This window comes from Muntiacus reevesi, chromosome 2 (assembly GCF_963930625.1).
Source record: "Muntiacus reevesi chromosome 2, mMunRee1.1, whole genome shotgun sequence".
Classification (NCBI taxonomy): domain Eukaryota; kingdom Metazoa; phylum Chordata; class Mammalia; order Artiodactyla; family Cervidae; genus Muntiacus; species Muntiacus reevesi.
Window position 1 is genome coordinate 93620909 of NC_089250.1, and position 13927 is coordinate 93634835.

Sequence of the window (13927 nt, forward strand, 5' to 3'; positions counted from 1 at the left end):
ACCACAAAGCTCAGGGATTTTTATTCTTAAGAATAAAAGTTTAAAAAATTACAGATAAAAAATAAAATAAAAATAAAAAATTACAGATAAAAATTCTTGGAAATTCCTTGGCAGTCCAGTGATTAGGACTCTGAAATTTCACTACCGAGGGCCTGTGTTCAATCCGTCACTGGGGAACTAAGATCCCACAAGCCTCATGGCAAGACCAAGAAAAAAAAGAATAAAAATTCTCAGGAATGACATGTAACTAAAAAGACTATGAGAACTGAAACTTTGAATAAATAACATCATAACAAAATACAAAGATTACAAAAACAATACAACTCCAATCAATCCTTGTCTAAAATATATTATCAAGCACCTGTGAGCAACCCTAAGCTGTACCAAAAACTGTAAATAAAAGCCAATCACACTTAATCCCAAGGGGGAGAGTTAAGAACAAACCTTGATGCTGCCTGTTCCTCTTTCACCCTGAGATTTTGAATATTTGTGATTTTCACAAAGGAGACAACTTCATAAAAGCTGCTTTTAAATTCTAGACGCTGGCTTAGAATAAGTCCAGTGTGAAATCATCCATTGTGAGATAAAAGTTCACTGGGTGACAAACGGAGTTAGAAGAAGTCTCTGGTGACTTCCTTCTGAGAGATACCACACCCACAGAGTTACAGTGAGTGACTAGCACCTCAGAAAGCTGCATTTCCTTCTATACAAGGGAAATTTCCTCAAGGAAACAGAAACTTTTTTTCTGAGGTAATTAGTACTTCCCTGGTGGCTCAAATGGTAAAGAATCTGCCTGCAATGTGGGAAACCCAGGTTCGATCCCTGGGTTGGGAAGATATCCTGGAGAAGGAAATGGCAACCCACTCCAGTATTCTTGCCTGGAGAATCCCATGGACAGAGGATCCTGGAGGGCTACCGTCCATGGGGTTGCAGAGTCAGACACGACTAAGCATTTAACACCAATCACTTTAATTAGTCAGAGTACGATACCTAGGGGCTTCCCTGATAGCTCAATTGGTAAAGAATCTGCCTGCAATGAGGGAAACCCAGGTCCAATCCCTGGGTTGGGAAGATCCCCTGGTGAAGGGAAAGGCTATCGACTCCAGTGTTCTGGCCTGGAGAAATCCATGGATGTACAGTCCATGGGGTCACAAAGAGTCAGATACAACTGAGCAACTTTTACTTTCACTTTCACCACACTTAAGGCTTCCCTGGTGGCTCAGATGGCAAAGAATCTGCCTGCCTTGCAGGAGACCTGAGTTTGATACCTGGGTTAGGAAGATCTCCAGAGAGGCAGATCTCCTGCCTCTCTGGGGAGGCAGAATACTCCCACCCCAGTATTCTTGCCTGGGAAATCCTATGAACAGAGGAGCCTGGAGGGCTATGGTCCATAGTGTCACAAAGAGCAGGACACAACTGAAACAACTTAGCACCCTTGCACAGCACACACACCACACCTAAGACTTACATAACAGTTTCTAATCCTCCAGTCCATCCTAAAGGAGGCCAGTCCTGGGTGTTCACTGGAATGACTGATGTTGAAGCTGAAACTCCAATACTTTGGCCACCTGATGCGAAGAGCTGACTTATTTGAAAAGACTCTGATGCTGGGAAAGATTGAGGGCAGGAGGAGAAGGGGATGACAGAGGATAAGATGGTTGGATGGCATCACTGACTCAATGGACATGGGTTTGGGTGGACTCAGAGAGTTGGTGATGGACAGGGAGGCCTGGTGTGCTGTGGTTCATGGGGTCGAAAAGAGTCGGACACGACTGAGCGACTGAACTGAACTGAATCCTCCTGACTGAGTGAAGAAAGGCAGTGACTCAGAGCAGAGCCTGAGCTGCCAGGCAGCGCTTTCAGAGTGGCATCTGAAGATAGGGATTTCTAGTCCTCTTTATCCTTCGTCTCAAGGTGCTCTGTGTGATAAGGGGGCCATTTAGCCACACAGGCTTTTTGAGCACTTGAAATGTGGTGAATATGTCTGAAAACCTAACTTTTTATTTTTTCAAGTACACAACATAAAGTTTATCATCTTAACCATTTCTAAGTTCAGTAGTATTAACTACATTCAGTTTTGCTCAACCAATCTTCACAGCTCATTTTTATCTTGAAAACTTGAAACTCTCTACCTATTATCAACTTCCCATTTTCTGCCTCCTCCCAGTCTCTGGAAACATCACCATTCTAATTTCTGGCTCTGGGAATCTACTTTTGATAATATAAGTGGAATCATACAATAGTTGTCTGTTTGTGACACACTGCTTAATGTCCTCAAGGTTCATCCATCTTGTAGCCTGTCTCAGAATTTCCTTCCTTTTTAAAAAGGCTGAGTAATATTCCCTTGTCTGTATATACCACATTTTGTTAATTCATTCATCTGTCAATTAATGCTTGGGTTGCTTTCAACTTTTGACTACTGTAAATAATGGTGCTATGAACACTGTTGTACAAATGTCTTGAAACCTTACCTGTAATGCTTTCAGATACATATCTAGCAAAACGAATTGCAGGATCATATGGTAATTCTTTTTAAATTTTTGAGTTGTTATACTGTTTTCCATAGCAGCTGCACAATTTTGTCAGGTTGGTTTAAAGTAATTGTGGTTTCAAACAGTGAATTTTAAATTATATTTAGGCTCAAACACATTTTTATCAACCAAAATAGGAACGATTACAATGAGTACATTTTTGCCAATGAGGAATAAGTTTGCTTATTCCTGTAGTGTAAATATCCATGCTTCAGGATTCAATGAACTCTTAGAAAGCATGTTCTGCATCCTGCTGTCTGTGGAAGCATTTTCCTCGCAAAAAGTTGCTGAGATGCTTGAAGAAATGGTGGTCGGTTGGTGAGAGGTCAGGTGAATATAGTGGATGAGGCAAATCTTTGTAGTCCAATTTGTTCAACTTTTGAACTGTTGGTTGTGCGACAGGTGATCGGGCATTGTTGTGGAGATGAATTAGGCCCTTTCTGTTGATCAGTGCTGGGCAGGCATTGCAGTTTTGGGTGCATCTCATTGATTTGCTGAGCATAGTTTTCAGATGTAATGGTTTTGTCGGGATTCAGAAAGCTGTATTGGATCAGATGAGCAGCAGACCACCAAACAGTGACCATGACCTTTTTTGGTGCAAGTTTGGCTTTGGGAAGTGCTTAGGAGCTTCTTCTCAGTCCAACCACTGAGCTGGTCATTGCTGGTAATGGATAAAGTCCACTTTTTATCACACACCACAGTCTGATGGAGAAATGGTTCATTGTTGTTGCATAAAATAAAAGACACTTCAAAATAGCACTTAAAAAAACACAACAAAATAACACTTTCTAAAATTTTTGGTCAGTTCACGAGGCATGTACTTATTGAGCTTTTTCACGTTTAGAATTTGCTTCTAATAATGACCATAGAATGGTCAACATTGAGTCCTTCAGCAACTTCTTGTGTAGTTGTAGGAAGATCAGCTTCGATGATTGCTCTCAATTAGTCGTTGTCAACTTCCAGAGGCTAGCCACTGCACTCCTCATCTTCAAGGCTCTTGTCTTTTGCAAAACTTCTTGAACCACCACTGCACTGAACATTTGTTAGCAGTTGCTGGGCCAAATGTGTTGTTGATGTTGCGAGTTGTCTCCACTGCTTTAGGACCTATTTTAAACTTGAGTAAGAAAATCACTCAAATTTGCTTTTTGTCTAACGTAACTTCTGTAGTCTAAAATAAATATAAAATAAGCATCAAGTAATGTCATTGAGCTTCCCTGGTGGCTCAGACAGTAAAGAATCTGCCCACAATGCTGGAGATTGGGGTTTGCTATCTGGGTTGGGAAGCTCCTCTGGAGGAGGGCATGGAAAACCACACTCCAGTATTCTTGCGTGGAGAATTCTATGGAGAGAGGAGCTTTGTGGGCTATAATCCATGGGGTCACAAAGAGCCGGACACGGCTGAAGTGACTTAGCACACAATGTCATTAGCCAAAAAACACAAAGTAAGAAATGCATATTAAAATGATGTATAACATAATCACATTTATTTAAGAATGTATTCCAATATCAAGTGGCAAATTTCAACAATGTAAAACCCATAATTACATTTGTAGAAGCCTAATACATTCTTATCAGAGAAGGCAATGGAACCCCATACTCCAGTACTCTCGCCTGGAAAATCCCATGGATGGAGGAGCCTGGTAGGCTGCAGTCCGTGGGGTCGCTAAGAATCAGACACAACTGAGCGACTTCACTTTCACTTTTCACTTTCATGCATTGGAGAAGGAAATGGCAACCCACTCCAGTGTTCTTGCCTGAAGAATCCCACAGACGGTGGAGCCTGCTGGGCTGCTGGCTATGGGGTTGCACAGAGTTGGACACGACTGAAGCGACTCAGCAGCAGCAGCAGCAGCAATACATTCTTATAAGCAACACACAAGAATTCCAATTCTCCACATCCTTGCCTTAATGTAATTTAAAAACTCATAATTCAGTTATGGGAAAACTTTTAAGTATGTTTGGAACAACATAGATACGTGTGAATCTGCTTTTTTCATCTGTAAATTTTATGAAATTTAAATATACATTAAGTATTCCCCAAAATTTAAATTCTTGATTAAAAAAAAAAATGGAGATGTGCTATAGGTGGAAAATATACATCAACCTTCAAAGAATAAAAAAAGAACATAAAATGTCTCACTGATAATGTTACATATTGACTACATACTGGACGATATTTTGGGTATGTTGATCCAAATAAAGCTATTTAAATGAACATTACTCCTGTTTTTACTTTTGTAAATATGGCTACTAGAAAAAAATCAAATTACATTTGTAGCTCATATATTTCTATTGGACAGCACTGCTATAGCTACTCCCACCACATAATTAAAACCATCAGATTCTGGAAGACAAGGTCCTTCTCCAGGAGTCCTAATTGTTAAGTCAAACAAATCCTTTTCATCTTCTCTTCTGCCCTTGATATTTACATGCATTTTTTTTTTTTTTTTTTTTTTTTACTACAGGAGGATGATCTGAATGAAAATTTCTATCCACTGCTACTGCAACAAGCTGGGCTATTATAGCTAGTCCCTCAGTGACTGTCTGGTATCTAGGCTTGGGTATCCTATTTTCTCTCTTTTGTTGGTGTTTCATAGCCTGATGCCTTCCATTACAGTGTAAATTAACTCCTGTGCCTGGGTCATGGCTGGGGGCTGTGTGTCAACACAACACCAGGGAAAGCTCAGGAGATGCGTTCATTTGTTTGCAGAGTCCAAAGAAGCATTTTCATTTCTTTTCCTTTGACCTGAAAATTCTTCCTTGACACAACTTCTCTTGTGCCTTTGTGATTCTTACCCTCTTACAGTTTATTTTTACTCTGAAATCAGTCAGGAATCTTACTTTTGTCTATGTGATGACAAAGTAATGGGCCAGACCTAGATCAGGTGTGGTCACTTTAAGTGACTGTGGTGGCTATAATCCCACAGGGGTTGGGGCAGGTGTACAGGGACTCAGGAAGAAACCCTGAAATGTCAAGTAGAGAAAATCCAGATGCTTGAATTGACCCAGAAGAGCAGTTGTTGACTAGAGCTCTTCTCATTTCTGTTGCTCACACTGGGATCATTCTAGATGCAATAACCATCATCTCAGTCAAAAGCAAAAATAAACCTTCTCCCTAGAGGATAAATTGGGCGTAAGTTTTTTAAAAATAAAATTGTTCCAAAAAAACACTTTAAGTATTTAGAAAAGTTGTGGGACTTCCCTGGCAGCCCAGTGTTTAAGAATCTGCCTACCAGTACATGGGATGTGGGTTTGACCCCTGGTTGGGTAACTAACAGACTGATTCCAAATAGGAAAAGGAGTATGTCAAGGCTGTATATTGTCACCCTGCTTATTTAACTTACAAGCAGAGTACATCATGAGAAATGCTGGGCTGGATGAAGCACAAGCTGGAATCAAGATTGCAAGGAGAAATATCAATAACCTCAGATATGAAGATGACACCATCCTTATGGCAAAAAGAGAAGAACTAAAGAGCCTCTTATGAAAGTGAAAGAGGAGAGTGAAAATGTTGGCTTAAAGCTCAACATTCAGAAAACTAAGATCATGGCATCCAGTCCCATCGCTTCATTGGCAGGTAGATGGAGAAACAGTGGAAACACTGGCAGACTTTATTTTTGGGGGCTCCAAAATCACTGCAGATGGTGATTGCAGCCATGAAATTAAGACTCCTTGGAAGAGAAGTTATGACCAACCTAAACAGCACATTAAAAAGCAGAGACATTACTTTGTCAACAAAGTTCCGTCTAGTTAAGGCTATGGTTTTCCCAGTAGTCATGTATGGATGTGAGAGTTGGACTATAAAGAGAGCTGAGCACCAAAGAACTGATGCTTTTGAACTGTGGTGTTGGAGAAGACTCATGACAGTCCCCTGGACTGCAAGGAGATCCAACCAGTCCATCCTAAAGGAGATCAGTCCTGGGTGTTCACTGGAAGGACTGATGTTGAAACTGAAACTGTAATACTTCGGCCACCTGATGTGAAGAGCTGACTCATTTGAAAAGACCCTGATGCTGGGAAAGATTGAGTGCAGGAGGAGAAGGGGATGACAGAGGATGAGATGGTTGGATGGCATCACTGACTCACTGACAATGGACATGAGTTTGAGTAAACACTGGGAGTTGGTGATGAACAGGGAGGCCTGGCTTGCTGCAGTCCATGGGGTCGCAAAGAGACGCAAATGAGCAACTGAACTGAACTGAACTGGGTAACTAAGGACTTCCCAGAGGGCACAGTGCTAAAGAATCTACCTGTCAACACAGGAGACATGGGTTCAGTTCCTGGCTCAGGAAGATTTCCTGGAGGAGGAAATGGTAACCCACTCCAGTATTCCTGCTGGGAAAACTCTATGGACCAAGGAGCCTGGCAGGGTATGGTCCTCGGGGTTACAAAAAGTCAGACATGACTGAGGGACTGAACGCATGGGGTAATAAGATTCCCACATGCCACAGAACAGCTGAGCTTATGTGCCACAATCAGAGAGCCTCTTGCTGGAACTAAGACCAAACATAGTCAAATAAACACTAAAAAAAAAAAAAAAAAAGTTGCAAAGATAGTATAGGGAGTTCCTGTATACCCTGCATTATGTCTGCTGTATTTAATGTCTATATAACCATGGCATATTTGTCAAAACTAAGGAATTCACACTGACATGATACTCTTAAACTACAGACTTTAATCTGATTTTACCATTTATGTCCTTCCACTGTTTTAGAATCCAAACTACAATCCCATATTGCATTTAGCATACAAGTTTTTTATATACCAAGATGTTACCTCATTTTACTATTCACAATGTTTTCGATTTCTCTTTAGAATAAAGGCTGTAAGGTTTTGTATGGTTATATAATTCATAAATGTAATTATCCATATCCATAAATGTATGGTTATGTATAGTTCATAAATGTGATGCCCACAACTACCAAAACGCAGTTATGGTCAAACAGTGTAGGGCTAACTGCTGTAGCCAGGGAGATCTGACACTATGGGGAACCCTTAGTATCTTAGGAAATGAATGTTAAAAGGGGCATACTGGGACTTACTAAAAGGCCAGCGGTTAGGACTTCATCTTCCAAAGCAGGGGGTGCCAGTTGGATCCTCTCTCGGGGAGCTAAGAATCCCACATGCTTCTTAGTCAAAAAACCAAAGCATACAACAGTAACAGTAGAGATTTTTAAAATGGTCCATATTAAAAGAAAAAAATCTTTTAAAAAATAAAAAGGGCTTATTGTAGTGTTTGGACTTATGTAGGTGATTTGGGGGAGGCCCAAGGAAATGGTGATTTGTTATCTGGAAAGCAGGAGGAATGGAGCAGGACTAGCGTTGTCATTAGAAAAGCAAGTCACTCATGTTAGCTAGAGAAGGGATGTTTGGTCTTTTTGTGTTTGCAGTGTCTGTTTACTGTTCCTGTTCATGCACACTTAAATTTCTTCACCTTCTTTCTCGTTAGATACCTCATCTGACATCAAAATTCCACGATGTCGCTTATGTTCATTAGGGCATTTAGGCCAGCTACCAACGATGGTTGTCGGGGCTCCTTTACTTTTTAGCGCTAAATCTTAACATAATTAAGATGAAAAGCAAACGGAATTCGCTCAGCAGCTTCTGCAACAGAATATGACAATACTTGGTCCCTGACACTACTAATTCTGACTTTGTACAGGTGCTTAACAAATAACTCGTTACCAAGGGCTGGAAAGTTCAATGTGTCTAGAGCAGAAACAGCTGGCCTGGACGTAGCAGGAAGCCAAACAATGGCCTAGACCGTGTTTCTTCCAGAAGTGATGGGCTCCGCGGTGACTTCCTCTGCCCCAGCACTTTTATTTCTCAGGACAGGCCTAAAGAAAAAGCCCTGCCCTCTGAAGGAACCAGTTAAGAGAGCCAGCCGATGTCACGTAACCGCGCAGAGTGGAGACCGTAGAAAGCACACCTTGCGGCTGCGGTCGCTCGATCCGCCTTCATCGGTCTCCGGTGTTCCTGATTCCCTCCTTCCTTCTCGCCAGGAAATGACTCTCATTTCCTTCTACCACGCTAGTCTTCAATCTCGACATTCTTTGAGCTCACTGGGAGACCCTCCCAGTCAGTGCCACTGAAGCCTCAAACTTGCCACAAAAGGCCTCTTCTTTCCCAATGGCTCGCCCACGTCCCGCAACTCCCCTCCATGCAGTGGGTCGCAAGGCAGGCCCCGTCCCCGCCCTTGCGCCTGGGTGGCCAAGCCCGGGGTACGCTCCGTGTGCGTCACAATGGCGCCCTGGTGGCCCCGCCCCCGGACGCCAGTCTCGGAGACCCCGCCCCCGCGCGGTCTTTCCCGCTTGCTTTTAGAAGTAGGATTGCGCCGCGTCTTCCTGGAGAAGAAGGCGGGATTTGACGAGAATCCGGAAGCGGGGCGGGGGCGCGGGCTCGTGGGCTGTTGTTCCCGGATGCTCGGGCACATGACCGATAGGGGGCAGGGCAGACCGAGAGTCGAAGGGCTCTAGGAGGTACTGCGTGGGCCAGGGCGGCGGGAGTTGTTTGACTCCGGTCCTCAGCGCTTCTGACCACGCCCCTCCGTAGCCCGCCCCAGGGATTTCCATGGCGATGGTAAACAAGCCTCCCTTGACTTAACTAGAACTTCACAGTCCCCAGCGTTTCGTTCTCCTTAGGGTGCTCAGGGAATAGGGACGGCCGAAGTGTGGGATGTGAAGAAGAGCAGGAACGTGGAGACTCGGAGCCTTAAGCGAGGGGTGGGGCGGGCGGCCTGTTCGAGATCCGCACACTCGGAACCGACTGGGACCTGGAACCCCTGGAGTTAGAGACTGTGGCTCTGTGATTTGGGAGAGGGGGTAGTCGTTGCAGAGGTAACCAAGAGTATCCTTGGTTCCAATGGAGGAGTCGCCAGCCCACCTGGGGAGACGGAGTCAAGGGGGCCAGAAAGGGTCGCGTTTGGGGAGAAATCCTTTTTTAGGGCAGAGATTTAGGGGAGTCGTTGACTGGTTCAAATCCTAGGACCCAAGGGTACGAGAGGTCTGCGCTAGCCTGTAGGGATCCGGTGTGTAGACGTGGTTGGGAAAAAGCTCTTGTTACTTTATTTTATATCTTAAAGCAGTACAATTTACTCAAGGTTTTGGTACACTCAACTTTTCTCCTACCCATTTCCTGTTCCCTGAGGAGATATTTTCAAACCTCTGAGTTTTCTTCCCCATGTTTTATTCCTTATGTAGCTGCATCTCTTTATGTACTTCCTTCATCGGCTTTGCTAAATTTGCTTACTTAAGTTTGAAATATTTCCTGATTGATTTCCTTTGCGTCCTGGTCACACTTTGCTGCAGCATGTGTGTAGGCAGCTGTTTGCTTTTCTTTCTTTTTCTACACGTATCCTTGACTATAATTTGCACTGGTTCCATTTTTGACGGCTCATCTTGGAGTGAGTTTGAATTCAGCAGATTGTGGGAGTAGGTCCAAGGCTCTCATGCTTTTCTTTATTATCATGATTTGCGTGTAGTTTATTTTTTCCCTGCTTAAAAAATATGACATGTAAGAGATCTTTTGTAAAACATATCTCAAAGATGTAAAGAATACTACTCAATCCAAATCTTAAGAAATGGAACTCAACCTGATTCTCTTTCTCATCAGATCTGAGTACTGGTCTTGGCGGTCATAAAGGGAGGTAGTAGCAGTAATGAAGCTCTCCTCACAGTGCTTGGAGTCTGCTGTATGGCGTGTGGGCTTCTTTCAAACAAGGTTAAATTCTCTTAGAACTTGTTTCCTCCTCCCCTGTAAAGTGGCGTAATCTCCGGCTTAAAAGTGAAATTGCCCGGTTATGTCCGACTCTTTGAGATCCCAAGGGCTGTAACTGACCAGGCTACTCTGTCCAAGGGATTTTCCAGGCAAGAGTATTGGAGTGGGTTGCCATTTTCTTCTCCAGGGAATCTTCCCAACCCAGGGATGGAACCTGGGTATCCCTTGTTGCAGTCAGGCAGACGCTTTACTGTCTAGGCCACCAAGGAAACCCAACAATAGGTGAAGCTTTGTTGTTGTTCAGTTGCTCAGTCGTGTTCTCTTTGTGACCCCATGGACTGCAGCATGCCAGGCTTCCCTGTCCATCGCCATCTCCCATCTCATTTCCATTGAGTTGGTGATGACATCCAACCATTTCATCCTCTGCTGTCCCCTTCTCCTGCCTTCTGTCTTTCACAGTATCAGGATCTTTTCTAATGAGTCAGCTCTTCCCATTAGGTGGCTAAAGTTTTGGAGCTTCAGTTTCAGCATCAGTCCTTCTAATGAATATTTAGGATTGATTTCCTTTAGGATTGACTGGTTTGATCTCTTTGCAGCCCAAGGGACTCAAGAGTCTTCTCCAACACCACAGTTCAAAAGCATCAATTCTTTGGTGCTTAGCCTTCTTTATAGTCCAACTCTCACATCCATACATGACTACTGGAAAAACCATATCTTTGATTATATGGACCTTTGTTGGCAACGTAATGTCTCTGCTTTTTAATATGCTCTCTAGGTTTGCCATAGCCTCTATTCCAAGGAGCAAGCGTCTTTTAATTTTGTGGCTGCAGTTACCACCTGTAGTGATTTCTTAGTCCAAGAAAATAAAGTCTCTCCCTGTTTCCATTGTTTCCCCATCTATTTGCCATGAAGTGATGGGACCAGATGCCATGATCTTAGTTTTCTGAATGTTGAGTTTTAAGCCAGATTTTTCACTCTCCTCTTTCACTTTCATCAAGAGACTCTTTAGTTCCTCTTAGCTTTCTGCCGTAAGGGTGATATCATCTGCATAATTGAGGTTATTGCTATTTCTCCCCGCAATCTAGATTCTAGCTTGTTGATACAGTGATTGCTGACTAATATTTCTTTATTTGGGAGAGATTTCTCATTGACTTTCTTGCCTCTTGATTGAGAGTGATCCTTTATTCTAAGATATGTTACCAGTAAAACTGTATTTGTCTGTTGTGGATCTACAGAAGATCTTCTATAGGAAGAGGAGAACTAAGAGATAATGGATTCTTTTAGGTGAAAACCTTGACCTTTGATGTTTTGTTTGCTAATGCTGGTACCTGGCATATCAGTAACCAGTAAAAGATGCCTGGATGTAGAAAAGAAAGAACAAGAACTCCACATTTATCTTAAGATAGTTTGTGTGATCCCAGTCTTCCCAGCTTCCCCATCACAATCTTGAATTTTATGTTTGTCAATTGCTTGCTTTTCTTTATAATTTGACTAAAATTGTATCCCATAGAAAAATGTATTTTTAAAAGTTTTGCTTGTCTTTGGATTCTATATATGTTGTTTTCATACTCCATTTTCTTCAGTGCCTTTCTTTGGTTTATCAGCCTTGTCTTTTGTCTTCACAGGATTATGAAGACCAAGCATAAAGCTATAGTATTTTTTTGCTTTTTTATAGCATTCCATTTAATAAGTGGGCAACAACTTATTTCCCCACTATTCTGTTAAAGGAGTTATAGATTGTTTTCAGTTTTCTGTATTATAAACAGTGATGCTTTGAATTAGTACCTATTTTCTGGTCTGGGGCAGTGTTTTCCTCCTCTTCCATTTTCTGAGAGAGATTGTTTAAACTTGGTTTTAATTCTTCTCTAAATATCTGATATAGCTTTTCCAGTGAAACCATCTGGTCTGGAGATTTGGGGGAAAGTTTTAAAATTATGAATTCATTTTTTTAATAGTTACAGAACTGTTCAAATTAGTTCATACTAGAGGATCTGTGGTAGTAACTTTTTGAGGAATTTGATCTAAGTTGATAAATTTATGTGAGTAGAGTTCTTTATAGTTTTCTCATAAAACAACCTTTGAGGTTGTTTTGCCAAAATTGGAATATTTTCAGTCATTATTTCTTCGAATACTTTCCAGGCTCACACTCTTTCTCTTTCCCTTCTGAGACTCCCATGATGTGATTATTAGATCTTTTGTTATATTCCCACAGGTTCTGGAGGCATTTTCCAGTTTTTGATGCTCTGTTTTCATTCTTATTCAGATTGAATAACTTATTTTGTTCTTTATTCAAGTTTTCTGACTTTTCCCTATCTACTGGGTCCATTCTGCTTTTGAGCCCATCTAGTGAGTTTTTAATTTTGGTAGTTAGGTTTTTCAGTTCTAGAATTCTCCTTGGTTCTCTAAATCTTCTGTTTCTTTGCTAAGTTGTACTTTCCCACTTATTTAAAACATGTTCATAATTGCTCATTGAAGCATTTTTGTGATGGCTGCTTTAAATTCCTTTCAGATATTCCAAATACTGGTGTTTCTGTCTTTAGTTGTTTTTTTTTTTTTTTTTTTTTTTCCTGGCCGCGCCATGGGGCTTGTGGGATCTTAGTTCCCTGAGCAGGAATCAGATCCAAGCCCTCGGCAGTGAAAATGTGGAGTCCTAAGCACTGGACCACCAGGGAATTTCTTCTGGTTTTCTTTTCTCATTTAAGTGGGAATTTTCCTGGTATTGATATGATGAATTTTTTTTTTTTAATCCTGGATATTTTCATAGTATTCTTGAGACTCTGGTTGTTACCCCAATCTCTTTTTAGCAGGTTTTCTCTGACACCATACTGGCTAAGGAAAGGGAGATGCTACCTCATTACTGCCAGGTAGGGTGGAAGTCCAGGTTGCCCACTCGACTTCTGTTGACTAACTGGGGCTGGGGAATGGAAGAGGTACCTCATTCTAGTGGACTGGGGTGGCTGTCCGGTTCCCTACTGGACGTTCAGTGACAGCGGCTTGGCTGTGAGAATGAGATGTGTGTGTTGCAGCCTGGTGAGGGGAAGTCTAAGCTTCCTGTTAGGCCTTGACTGATATGGGTGGCGGTGGTAGCACGCTTATTTTCTGTGGAGTTCGGTTGAAGTAGGGTGGTTATTGCCCACAAGTTTTGTCTTGCAAGGCTGCCTCTTTCTTTATCCTTTGGCTCAGAAGAGCAAGCTTCTGTTATAAGCCACTGACATTTCAGATGGCTGGCTTCTCAGACACCCTACATAGAATATATGAGGCAAAAAGAAAACGCAGGAACCCTATGTCATGTCATTTCTTGAGTCCCAAGATAATTTCTTGGTCTAGTTTCTCTTCATCTTTCAGTTTTGTTAAGTTTATCTCTATAATTTCAGTATGTTTAGCTGTATTTAATGGGAGGAATATGAAGCTTATCTTTTTTATCTTATCCTGAACTGGAAGCTTTGCCTTTATTTTTGAAAGGTATCTTTGCTCTCTCTGAAATTATTTGACAGTTTTTTCTTTTAGGACTTTAAAGATATCATTCCACAGTGTTCTCTTTTGTATTGTCTTCTGTGAGAAATCTGATGTTATCCTTATATATGTTCTTTATTTAACATGTCTTTTTCTGGTTGATTTTTTTTTTTTCTGGCTGATTTGAGACTAAATACACTTGATCTTAGCCAAAAGGCTGAGAAATG

At 41.8% G+C, this 13927-nt stretch overlaps 1 protein-coding gene across 1 annotated transcript in view; it reads left to right on the top strand.

Moving 5' to 3' along the window:
- Nucleotides 1–8979: 8979 nt before the first annotated feature.
- The window catches only part of BICC1 (BicC family RNA binding protein 1), a 477034-nt gene continuing 472086 nt past the window's right edge, over nt 8980–13927 (top strand). Inside the window, exon 1 of the mRNA XM_065922373.1 lies at nt 8980–9110. The gene's annotated coding sequence lies outside the window, so the exon portion shown is untranslated. The remainder of the gene's footprint in view (nt 9111–13927) is intronic.